The 13,354-nt window shown below is 33.0% G+C and overlaps 1 pseudogene; it reads right to left on the reverse strand.

Annotated features, from left to right (window-relative positions):
- Positions 1-765: 765 nt before the first annotated feature.
- LOC149552922 (DNA mismatch repair protein MSH2-like) overlaps positions 766-13,354 on the reverse strand; it is a 94,578-nt pseudogene continuing 81,989 nt past the window's right edge.

Consider the following 13,354-nt stretch of genomic DNA (forward strand, 5'->3'; position numbering starts at 1 on the left):
TGCTTGATCACAATATTTCTCCAAAGTAGAAAAATTAAAATAGGTAGCCTAGATAATATAAAAGAGAAAAAATTAGAAGGTACAAGCTGGGTGCACATATGGCAAAAATCAAAGTGAGCCCCAATCTTTTATTCAACAACCCAATCACTAAATCAGTCAGTTCCAACTTCCACATATCAATGAATATTCACCATCAAAAGCATCACAGTTTAGGAGAGGGGAAAGGTTTCAAGTATTTGTCAAGCAGTCTTATCTGTCCACATTGAGCTGAGCATGTCATATTTATAGCCAATTCTTACACAAGACATGAGCAAATCCACAAAGTCTCTTGAAATATGAGTTTAATTATAATTAACTATTATATAAATGTGTTAAGATGTCTAAAAACCATACTTGTTGGATGATTATGAGTCTTTTCATGCCAAAAGCAAAAGGATAGATAATGACACTACATAGACGTTATAGCTATACATCTCTTCCGCTAACAGCTATGCATCCTTTCCACAAACAAGTCTCTAATGTCCATGACTTGCATTCGACATTTTTACATACCCATCGCGGTGTAACAAACAGCAGTGCTAACAAATTAATTTGTTAAAAAAAAAAATTATAATTCTCCAAGTGCAGCAATGAAGAGGTCCAATTCTTGCAACATCAAAAAAATTAAACATATAGGTTTGTTGAAGAGGTGGGACTGACTCCTAAAGAAATATGAAGCATAGAGTTAACTGCTTAAGTGTTAACATAGACTGTCATTGTATGGTATCAAAGGCCTATGAGTTCAAGAAACAATTCATTCAAAACCTGTCTTACAACATTACTTGATATCCATACAATATCATCCAACTGGCATTAAGAAAATTTCAAATCAATCATCACCTACAAAAAAATTTAGTTTTCCTGCAATAATACATTCTTTTTGGAAGATTCAATAAGCATGCAAAAGGAATAGCTTAATCTAGCCTTTATTATTTGAAGTATTCATGTAAGCTTTAAGGACTTTAAATAAAAACAGTCGGGACTCAACAATATGAAGGCATATGAGTTAAAGCAATAGATATATTAAAAAGGAACACAATATCAGAGAAAATTTTATTAAGACTATGTGTAGAATTATTTTTCACAAAGATTAAATAGCAAATAAGGTAAAAAACAGACTAAAAAAACTTACCTCAGTAAATGTTGCTGCTGTTTGTACCACACGGGTAACAAGTTGCCTATGACTACTTGAATATTCATCTGATAACTTAATATATTGCTCCCCAAGTCGCTTAAGTTTTGCATTTGTGAATATGAATCCATCCTTCCATGTTTCTAAGACTATATGTGATGTATTCAACTTCTTCTGTACTTTTGGTTCCTCTTGTCCGAATTGTGTGCCTTTGACAAGTTTTAAAGCCTTGTCAATAGGAAGATCTAGATCATCTACTGCTCTATGATGTACTTTTTGAATTTGTTCTTCCACTTCATCTTGTTCACTCTTAAGTGTCATCAGACCAGGATCGTAACCAATTGAGATCATGTACTGTCCATTGTCAAGTTGATCGAGATTAACAACAACCTCCACAAGTGCTGCAAACTTTGTCAAATGCTCTTCATCTGTCCAAAGTTCAAAGGTATCCAAATATCTTTCCCTGATCAATAAAGAAAAGTCCCCTTGATATCGTTCAACTGAACTTTTGATTATAGGAAGTTATATGCTTGTGTATCACATGTAAAATAACTATAGTGAACAAAAACAATCCAAAAATAGTTTAAGTGCTTGAAAACCATAGTTCTCATCTTGTAAAAGATGTGATATCTGTAAACTGCAAGCTTAGCATGATAGCTAAGAACAATCATAGATGATGAAATACACCATTCAATCAGTAAGTGCAATTGCACAGCACAAAGATAAATTTAGATACAAAGCAATGATCAACATTCATTCAAAAGAACGATGTCATTTTTGTGAAAGAAACACTAATTTAAGTGCAAAAGTATCCATGTGATCATAAAAGAGAAAAAACACAAAGCACGTTTATTGCAAATGCATAGTATAAAAAATCAAATAGATTAAAACGTAAAGGTCCTTGCCTAATAGAGCTTTAGAATATCTTGTAGATTGGCCCCACCCTTCTCCAATTTTTGCACAAGTCAGTCAATATCTACAATTCTTTCTAGATGAAGTCTTAAATCTTGGCGTAATACTGCATCCTCAACAAATGCCTGCACCATATCTAGTCTACACTTGATCTCTTCTACATCTAAGAGAGGTTGCTGGAGCCACCTATTCGGCAGTCTCTTCCCCATGCCAGCAGTACATGTCCTGTTCATCAATCCAAATAAACTAAAGTTCTTTCTTCGCATCTATTTTACTTTTAGGAACATTCAATGCTCGTAAAGCTGCAGCATCCAGCTGCATAAAACTGCCTATGTGATAATACTGAATGGTAAACTTTCTATAATTGCTGTCATCTGCAAGAAAATCTGTGTAAGAGGGGAGGGCCCCCCGAGCTCCAGCAGCAGACTCTGAACTTGCAACTATATCCTTCAATGACTCAAGTGGTACAAGGCGACGGAGATCTTGATCAACATCCCTAGACTTGAAATCAGATTTCTTCTTTTCAGTTAAGAGAACATTACAACTTACCAATACATCATGCAGGCATTTATTATTAGTGGATTTTCTACTGCCTAGAGGTAACAAGCATTCCCCACAACCAAGAGCTATCATAGAAAATTCCAGGTATGAGTATAGGCTGTCATCAAGAAACTCGGCGATGCCTAAAGTTCTCTTTGTCGGGTCAAAAAAGGCCATACCCACAAGGTAATCATTTTCATGAATAACATATTGAAGAGCGATTATCATTGGTGTATCTTGCATGTCATTGCTAGCAAAGAGAATGTCCTCAAAACTGCCAAGCTTGCCAGGGGTTTCAGTTTTTGCCAACCTCCAATTTGATCCACTTCCCTCAAAAGGCTCCATAGTATGATCAGTTCTCTCTAACAACAAGTTTTTGATAATTGTTTCAAACATATTCCTGCTAATGCTCACACTTGAGGGAGCATCATGTCCGTTACCCAACTGACAAAGAGTAGTTGTGGTGTGGTAGTAAGTTTTTGCAATGAAGAGTGCATCATCCCCATGAGTAGTATAGTAACCCTGATATCATCAAATCTTTAGTCAGTTCTATGATCATCTTATCATCTGTCAACTTGAATAACTCAGTTCAAAATATAGCTGCAGAAATTATGCTGAAGTTATACCTCTTAAATATTATAGTCTCACAAACATCAATATAAGCTAAAAATCAGTAAAAATTAGAAAGCGGCAAACTATAGCATCGAATTATACTTTTTCCTGTATGAAAGAAATTAAAATGCTAAACATTGTTCGTGTAGTGTTTAAACTTTGAAGACATGATTCAAAAACCAAATTAATTATTTTCTCCAAACAAGTGCAGATTATTCAAACCATATTAAGAAGATATATTGGCATGAATATAGCATTTACTTTCGAGTTCTGAGGTTAAAGATGGAACATACCAGTACTTATTACTGGATATACTTTCAAGGTGACACCTTCAAAATTTCAGTTCTATCTTACACATTATTCAATCCTAAACTAAAGCAACACACCAGTGTTTATACATTTCAACACACACTTCACTGAGTATAAAATGCAAAAGTCGGTAAAGATGCATGAATTAAAATAAGGATAAAAGTGTTTTAAAAAAATTGAAATAGATTTTTTCTTTAAATAGAGAAAATAAAGCAACACCATTGTTACAGATACTTAACATTCACATTATTTATGAATCTTCTGTACCTTAAAACATATCCATCTTTCTAATATTTGGATAAATTAATACTGCATTAAGCAACTGCAGGAAAAAGGACAATTAATTTAATTGATTCAAAGACATTTCCGTAATCTTGAAAGGGATAGAAAGATCACTGAAAGCACTATTTGTAGAACCCTATATGGGTCACAAGGAGAATGGTGTAACTATTATTTGAGGAAAAGTCAAATATACCACTTGAAGGCAAACTATAAACTTTTTGAAATAGAGTATGCTTAAGGTCAAATCCAATCCAAAAGTGTTTGAGGTTCATTAGAGTTGACAACAGTAGGTTGGAAGATTGGTGAACCTATCATAGGTCATTGAGGTTAACATTTTCATTCTTTAGGGATTCCAACATCTTGATTGGAATTCATGATTATCATGTATACAAGATTTGTTGAAAATCTGATTTGAAGTTAGGCTTGGAACTTCTTCAGTTGGAAGGCAATGAGTTCTCAGATTATCTACATGTAACTATACCATACTAGGAAAGAACACTATAATATGTCACACTCCAACAGGCCTGTGTTACACCCAGTTGTAAATTGCGAAGTTTTGTAAGGGTCAGCAATATGGAATCCCCTATAAGGCCCATGTGTTTGAAAGGGAAAATCAAAAGTTGTTCTTCCAATAGAAAAACATTAAATATTCTTGAAATAGGACAGCTTCAAGAAATGCTTAACTCAAAAATATAGAAATTGGAACCATTATTCAATCAATGAGCCTATGATTTCTACCTATTATTCAACTCCCATGATGTGTTGGAAAAGTGAGAGACAGTCGAAAACATTTCATAAATACTATGTAGATGTGCAAATATTATATGACAACACAACAACATTAAATGATAAAAATAAGAGAATTGATGTTGAAAATATAATGATGATGAGGAAATAAGGTGGATTGGCAAAGTTGGGTTTACTCTCAAACTTAATCACGAGGTTACAATCTAGGAGAGGAAGAGTATACAATATGAAAAATTATGAGATAAATGAAAAAATATAAATTCATTTGGACTCCCATGGAAGAACACTTGTAAGCCAAATAGTATTTATCTTGGAGGTGACTTACAAATCCACCTTTAGCTTCAGCTAGAAATTTAAAAACATTAATAAACAAAAATAGCTTTCATCTTCCCTATAGCTATTGAAAAGATCAAATAATACTAAGAGATAATGATGCTTAGGTTAAATTTATAACCCAGCCAAGCTACATATTTTTCTTGCAATAAGGGAAGAGATGGAAAAGATACAAGTGAGACCTTTGAGGATTTGACAAATGGGTGAGTAACTTGTTTATTGTTCCACTCCAAGTACTTTGAAGGTTTTTCTTATCATTACTTTTATTAATTTAGGAAGATAATATTTGCTAGGGATGGGGATAGCAAGAAAAGCTCTAGTGAAGGAGACAAAAAGCCATCCACTTCTTCCTTCATTCCTACTCCTTTGTCATCTTTATTCCATTCACTTTGTGCTTTTGTGTATGATTATTTTCTGCCTGATGTATTGGTCCATTGTGTTGTTTTCTATGTTATTTTCACAAAGCTTGATTGATTAGTGTCATAAATTGTCCCTTTACAATTTCACACTTAGTTTAGGCTCACTTTAGTGGTTGTGCCTTTAGGCTCACTTTAGTGGTTGTGCCTAATTTTATACAACTTTGGGACCATTTGCATAATCTTGGTGCATTCTATAATTTCTACGTTCTAAAATAGTTTTTAATAATAAATAAATAAAATTAAAATATGAAAATTAATAAATAATAAAATATATAATAAAATAATTACAAGTTAATTAAGTTAAATGAAAGGTCAAGAGATGTGAAATGAAGAAATGTGACTCCCTTGACATTAGATATAGATGAGAGGAGAGTTCATTTGAAAGGGTGAGAGAGAGGAAGGAAGAAAGAGGAAGGAATGAAGAAGAAAGGAACATAGATAAATAAAATAGAGAAGTGACTCTTTCAAAGGGTTGTAACTCTTCGAAAGGGTTGTGACTCTTTTAAAGGGAAAAAATGTTGAAGGGTTGCGACTCTTTCAAAGGGTGGAAATTGTGACAAGTTGTAACCATTGCAAAGGGATAGACATGATGAAGAGGTGTGAATTTCCCCCAAATTGGAAGATATAAAGGGTAGAAGGTTTCATTGAAGAAGAACATCCAACCGAGATCACTTTGGGGAATAATATATTATTCTCAAAGGAAACAATAGAAAGTGGTGACTCAATCCTTATGAAAGGTGGTAAGCCTTCCAACAATAAAGTAAAAAGGAGGATTGGTAAAGTACTCATTAAAAGGTGGATCAGAGTGGAAGGCGTAATCAAATCATCCAACAATTAATACATTTAGAAGTTCCTTACTAAACATCATGGGAACAATTGAAGAATATATCCTAAGGAATCATTGAGGAAGAATCAAACACAATAATAAGTCAGAAGCAGTTATAGGAATTAAACAATAAGATAAAATGGAGATTAGGCATATGAAAGCAATAGACCCCTAGGATTTTCATAATTGTTATTACCAGCATCTTGTAATCTATCAATTGCTCTTGTGGTATTTATCATTTCCTATGTGTTATTTTTCAATCAATTATATTTATAATGATTTGATATAGAATGTATATTCAATAATCTATTTGTGAACTTTCATCATTATAGAAGGATGTGTAAGAGAAAGAGGAATCATTAGGAATGCCATCTAGATAGGGACCCCGGGTGAATGATCAACCATGTTGCTAGCCACCTAGGCCAAAGCTCCATTCTTAAGCATAGATAGAATAATCAAGGTATTGAAGATCATTAGCTACAGAAGCTATCTACTATACCTGTCAAGCAACATATTGAAGAGCGATTATCATTGGTGTATCTTACATGTCATTGCTAGCAAAGAGAATGTCCTCAAAACTACCAAGCTTGCCAGGGGTTCTAGTTTTTGCCAACCTCCAATTCGATCCACTTCCCTCAAAAATCTCCATAGTATGATCAATCCTCTCTAACGAAAGGTTTCTGATAATTGCTTGAAACATATTCCTGCTAATGCTCACACTTGAGAGAGCATCATGTTCATTAGCCAATTGACGAAGAGAGGTTATGGTATGGTAGTAAGCGTTTTCAATGAAGAGTGCATCATCCCCATGATCATTATAGTAATCATGATATCATTAATTTCTTTAGTTAGTTCTATGATCATCTTATCATCTATCAACTTGAATAACTTAGATTTTGTGTTATTGGTAGAAGTTTGTGACTGCTCCTCTTTCATATCCTTTATATCTCTGTGTGCCCCCATCATTTGATAATCTATGATAGAGTGTTGAATCTTATTCAATGCCTGGGTGAATAGATGACTTCATATCTTAAAGTGTTATATCACAACCTCCATCAGCCAATGACTATCTGATATGTGACTCTTGATTTGAGTCAAAGTGTAATATTTTGATACTTTTCTAGTAATAAATAATTTTCTATTGGACCCTCACCAATATTTAGTTGATATATAGTCGAACTACTACCATTGAAGACTTACTGGTTTCCTTTCTACTCACTGCCTTCCTCAAATGGGATGTTAGCATACTCTACTACTGCAATGTTCCCTATTGAGACTTTTACCAACTTACTCTACTATTCACAACTAGGGTTTAGATCCCACTCAAATATAATGATATAACACTTTCCTTACTAGAAAAGTGCCAATTCCTAATGATCAACTTTCATCATTATACATTTAAATTACATTAAGGAATAGTTGATGATTCATAATACATTTTCAACCATTCAATTCCTTGTTGCACTCTTCATCACTAACCTTGAGAAAGATGGGGAATTACTTATCCGTGGGCCTTGGAAACAATTTCTGAGTAGGCTCCCTGAAAGGATTTGTGGTACATATATCTAATACCTATCATGAGGCTACCTCCTCAAGGATTAATTTCTTGGCTATCTGAGGGACTGCAGAGAATAAAATTTCTAATGAGGAACAAGTAGGTGATAATTGGAGAAACCTTGTGGTATGCTATTGGGTTTAGTTTGAAGTGGAAATGGTAAACTTCAACCAATTGGGTTTAGCATTGGATGAACCTGATCCCCTTCCAAAGTATCTACTAGTGCCAAGACCAAGGAAAGGAATGGGACCCATAGTGTAGTGCACAATGCACTAACAACCCCTCCTTTAGGATGCACATGGGCAGGGAATGATTAGCCATTATATGTGAACTAGTCACTATTGTCTTGTGATTCACATTTGAGTAGGTCAATATAGTCCTTGTGATGTATGTTGGAGCTACTTACTATGTATGTGATGTATGGAAAGCTAGTTAACTTGTATACCTATGATGTGTATGAGCAATTTTCTGTATATGAGACATGTGCTCATTATAATCATGATGTGTGTGATTTGTGATATGGGGTTGAGGTTGTTCAGAGCAACTGTCAAATGACTATTGAAAACTAGAACACTAAGGAGAGCTATAATTACCTATTTACAAAATAGCTAAGACCAAAGACAAACATCTATTCAAAATAAGGATTGTTTGTATGGTGGCTTTTGGACTGCAACACCATCTATTATCATATGGGATTTATGGTAGGAGAGAAATAGATGCATTAAAGAAAAAAAGGATAGGATGGGAACAACTTACCAACAAGATGGAGGTTTCCATTATCAAGATTGTGAATAATAAAATATTGAATATGTAAAAATTGGTGGAAAAGATGAATTATTGGGATGAGAAGATGAGAGATAGATGGATTTTGGTTTTGTGATTCTTTGGTATGTTAGTTTGAACTTCACTTGGTTTCAAGAATACTATAATATTCTCTACTTAACAAGGTCAACCACGTGAAGGTGGAAACTCATTTGGCCTCACCCCCTCCCCTAACATCAATCTAAATTATCCATTATTATCTAATTACATATTTCATTCATTCATGCATCCATTTATGAACTATAACATTCAATCAATAAAATCACATAACATTCATTAATATGATATAAAATTTATTAATACACAATACTAATGAAGACTTCATTAACGAATAACAATATTCATTAACATAAAATAAAAATCAATATTAATATGCAAAATTCATAGATAATTACTTAAAACAAAGGTTTTTCATCATCCAACAAGGTTTATCAAACACCATTTTAAAAACATCAATTCTCCTTTTTGTTTTTCTTAGCTCTGTTAAGAAAAACGCTGAGAGGAGCATCAATATCTTCCTTATTTTCCTCCTCTTGTGGCACATGTAATGTTAAATTACGATTGCTCCTCCTCTTTGAAGGAGTAGGAGGTTGCTGCACTAAAGGGGGCTCTATTGCAAGAACAAGTAAATGGGTTAAATTCGCATACTCTTTTTCTTTTTTTAACTATTACAAGTCTATAATTAAGTACTAGTACAACACAACATGCATTTTTCTTACTTGAAAATGCGACATCATGTACATTAACATTTTCATCCACTGCCACGTCAACATGCTATCAATTTATGTTCAAAACTAGAACCAAAAAAGAATTTTCTCAACTATTCAATTTCATTTACTTCTCATCTGACCAATTTACCTATTTCTCATTTGGTGCAGCAAATTCTTTGGTAAGGCTTTCAGATTCTTGGCATAGGTGTGTAGCCATGACTTTATAGCCTTCCTTCAAGGAAATTTTTCTATCTTCATCTGTGACCTCCACATTGAATTTTGTGCCCTGTATTTTTTGCTTAACACCATGAGTTTTCCATGTATGGTTTCATTAAATAAAATTGTTTGCAACATTATATATATATATATATATCTTTGTGTGTGTGTGTGTGTGTGTGTGTGTGTGTGTGTGTGTTTGTGTGTGAAATTTCATTGTTGTTACTTACAAGTCGAGACTGAAGATTCTTATAGCCACTAGAGCCAAGTTTGTGTTGGCCAACTTTTTTTAGTCTCACTTTTGTAACCATAGATGTATCCTATAGTCTATTAACAGTTTCAAACATGTTAGATTATATATTTACAAAGATCACTAATTAGTGCATGATTAAAATGTACTTATTACTATCATTAGATACCTTCTTTTGCACTGTGCGAGTTCATTTACTCTATTTTTACATAGCCTTTTCTCCTTTGCATCTTCTATTATTTCATTCCACTCCATTGGTGGAATCATAGGAGGATGCTTGTACTTTGGGTTATCCATAAGACCCCTTCTATATTGATCCCTCATAGCCTTTATATGCCTTGATACTTTTTTTAGAAGTAGGCCACTGTCAAAAATGTTTTTTTCCAAATAAGTCCTCAAAAGATGTAATCAGCTAATTTTTTAATTCAGAAGCCTGTAAATTCCACCTTTTTAAAAATGAAAAAAATTGTTAGATCAATAATTTCAATATAATACAATAAACGAAAGAAAAGAAAAATTAAGTAGCAATGATATGAAACTACATACCTTTTACGTATGGTGGGTTCAAATAGCCACTATATCATATTAGAAAGATGGTCAAAGAAAACATTATTACCTAAAAAAACATAAAGAGATTATCAATCCAAAATGAGTTATGTATAAGTAAACTAAATTTATACTTTAAATAATAACAATTTTAAAGCACCTCAAAGCTTTCGTAATTTAAATGGAAACATAGTTTTCTTGTTCAGCAATAATGTCCCTTCAAATGAACTAGTACTAGTCACTCGGATTGCTCTAGGAAATGGATCATCTTCAGTAGTACTATTCTCTATTTCTCTATCAAATAAAGGTCTATCTATTAGTGAAAAAAATAGATACATGAGTATAAAATCCACCCAACAAAAAAAAAAAGCATGGTTAGCACATTATGCAATATAGAAATACAAGGTTTTACTAGTTGTACTAGGCATAGACAAGGATGTTTGTGTGCTCCTTGTTGCCGACAATGAATAGAGCAATATTAGACCATCGACCGAAGGAGGTGTTCACACTTTATCGTGAGTTGAAGATTACAATATTGTTAGCAAAGACATTTGCAATGGATAAAGATGAAATGGGATACTAGCTAGAAGCGTCCAAAAAAAGAAGGTTGTGTTATAATGTTGATGAAAATGAATAAAGAAATTGTTACTTACACGAAGGTTGTGCACTACAACCCTCACCATGTTCACCATGTGATTTCATAGTTGTCACATATTTCTGTAAAAGAATACAAATATTTTAGATCATGATCCATAAGATACTATAGAATATTAACATCTATTAAACTTCTATTATTACTTTAGATTAATTACTGCTTACCTTCAAAGATTGGACCCTACGGTCCAATTCTTTTTTTAGTGCCTATTTCTCCTCACTTGTGTCACAATCGATGATAATGTTAACAATTTCATCAATGTATCTTTTTTTGAGTTGTTGGTCCATGAACATAGGGTTAGCACTAAAGGTGATGTCATGTACAAATGATGCCCATATTTTAGATCGCATTTGATCTGCTATCATTGTAGCTTTTTCCTATCATTTGTGACATTAATATCAGTAAAATTTCATCAAAATAAATCCAACCATAAAGAAAAGAATATAATAATACAACTTTTTTTTCTATATAACAATAAAAATTACAATAATTAATGTTTACCTCCGCTGAAGGTGATTAAGTTGGTGCAACCTTGCTTGTACGTGGTGGTCTACCCATGTTGCCTTGTGAAAAAGATTACTAATTCTTAGAAATCAGCAGCAAAATGAAAGTATTTGACATGTAGTACTTAATGTTTGTATCTGCACATATGGTTTTGAAAGAAAACTTTGGTGTAACTAATCTGTATATCCGCAAAATTCAAAATTAGTAAAATTTCATCAAAATAACTCCAAAGCCATAACAAAAAGAACATAATAATACAAATTTTTTTTGTAAATAACAATAAAAATTACAATAATTAATGTTTACCTCCACTGAAGGTGTGTGAAATGATGCATCTCCACCTGTACGTGGTGGTCTAGCCGTGTTTCCCTTTGAAAAAGACTAGTAATTCTTAGAAATCAGCAGCAAAATGAAAGTATTTGAAATGTTGTACTTAATGTTTGCATCTGCACATATGGTTTTGAAAGAACATAATAATAAGACATTTTTTTCTATATAATTTGAACAATTACAATAATTAAGGTTTACCTCTGTTAAAGAAGGTGTGTGAGATGGTGCATCCCTACCTGTACAACATGGTGGTCTATCCATGTCACCCCGTAAAAAAAGAATTAGTAGCAAAATGAAAGTAATAGACTTACCAAAAAAAATATTAATAATAAAGTAGATTGTATATTTAAATCATTTATCTTAAGTTAGCCAAAAATTTGGTGTAACTAATATGTATATGTAAAAAAAATATTTGAAATGTTCTACTTAATGTTAATATATGCACATATGGTTTTGAAAGAAATTTTTGGTTGTACATGACCCTATCATAGTTGAAATTGATTGTACCTAGATAGACATTTCATTGATCATCATCTTCATCCATGTCATCATCATTATCATCATCATCATACTTGTCACTTTGATCATTGTCATCACCACCACCATCTTTATCACCATCATCATCATCTTCATCACCATCATCATCATGACCATCATTGCCATGATCATCACCGTCTTCATCAACATGATCATGATTGTCATCATCATCATCATCATCATCACCATTATTGTCAACATGACCAAAATCATCACCATTTTCTTCTTCATCATTGGGTAAAAATCTTTCGTGATTATCATTTTTGTCTTTTGCTTCTTCAGTATCTTCTTCCATCACATTATACTTTACTGCCCTTCCTCTTGAATTGTGTCTAACAAAAAATGACCAACCTGGTTTGTGTGGAACACCAAAGTAAAACACTTGCTCGTATTGGCTTGGGAGAACATAAGGCTCATCTCCGACTAGCTCAAATGCCCTTGTATTAATCATTGTAAATCCACTATCATGTTCAATGATAGTTCTATAAGGATCATTTTGATTAAGTCATAGCCTGAACCATTTGATGAAAAATAGAACTATTTGAATGAATTAAAGTCGCACTCAAGTATATCATCCAAAATGCCATGGTATTAATTTTTAGATTGTTGAGGATGTATGTCAATTCTAGAGGAAATATTGGTGACCAAAAAGACTACATTTATCCCAGAATCATACATTTTCTTTGTTTCATCTGACTTTTTTATGCAAAATTTACAGCCATGGTAGTACATAGCTTTGTGATGTTTGACCTATAATTTTTCAAACATGTCAAGATTATTTACATCAATTTGTGAGTTGATATTAAACTTATGGCTTATTATTAGTAATCTTCTACATACTTTTGTATCTCTTAATCCATATACTAGATCAAGTACCATTGGCATAACATTGGGATCTCCATTACGATGAGCTTCTTTAACCAACGATGCAACACTATCCCATGTTAATGAGTGACCATTTTCTTGAGACTGTTCAATCCATACCGTCATCCAATCAAGATTATTTGCAATATACAAATGTAGTGCATCCCACTCATGACCAACTATAAAGAAAACAATTAGACTAGTTAGAAACAAC

The sequence above is a fragment of the Cupressus sempervirens genome, chromosome 6 (genome assembly GCF_028749045.1).
Source record: "Cupressus sempervirens isolate cs-2001-9-10 chromosome 6, ASM2874904v1, whole genome shotgun sequence".
Classification (NCBI taxonomy): domain Eukaryota; kingdom Viridiplantae; phylum Streptophyta; class Pinopsida; order Cupressales; family Cupressaceae; genus Cupressus; species Cupressus sempervirens.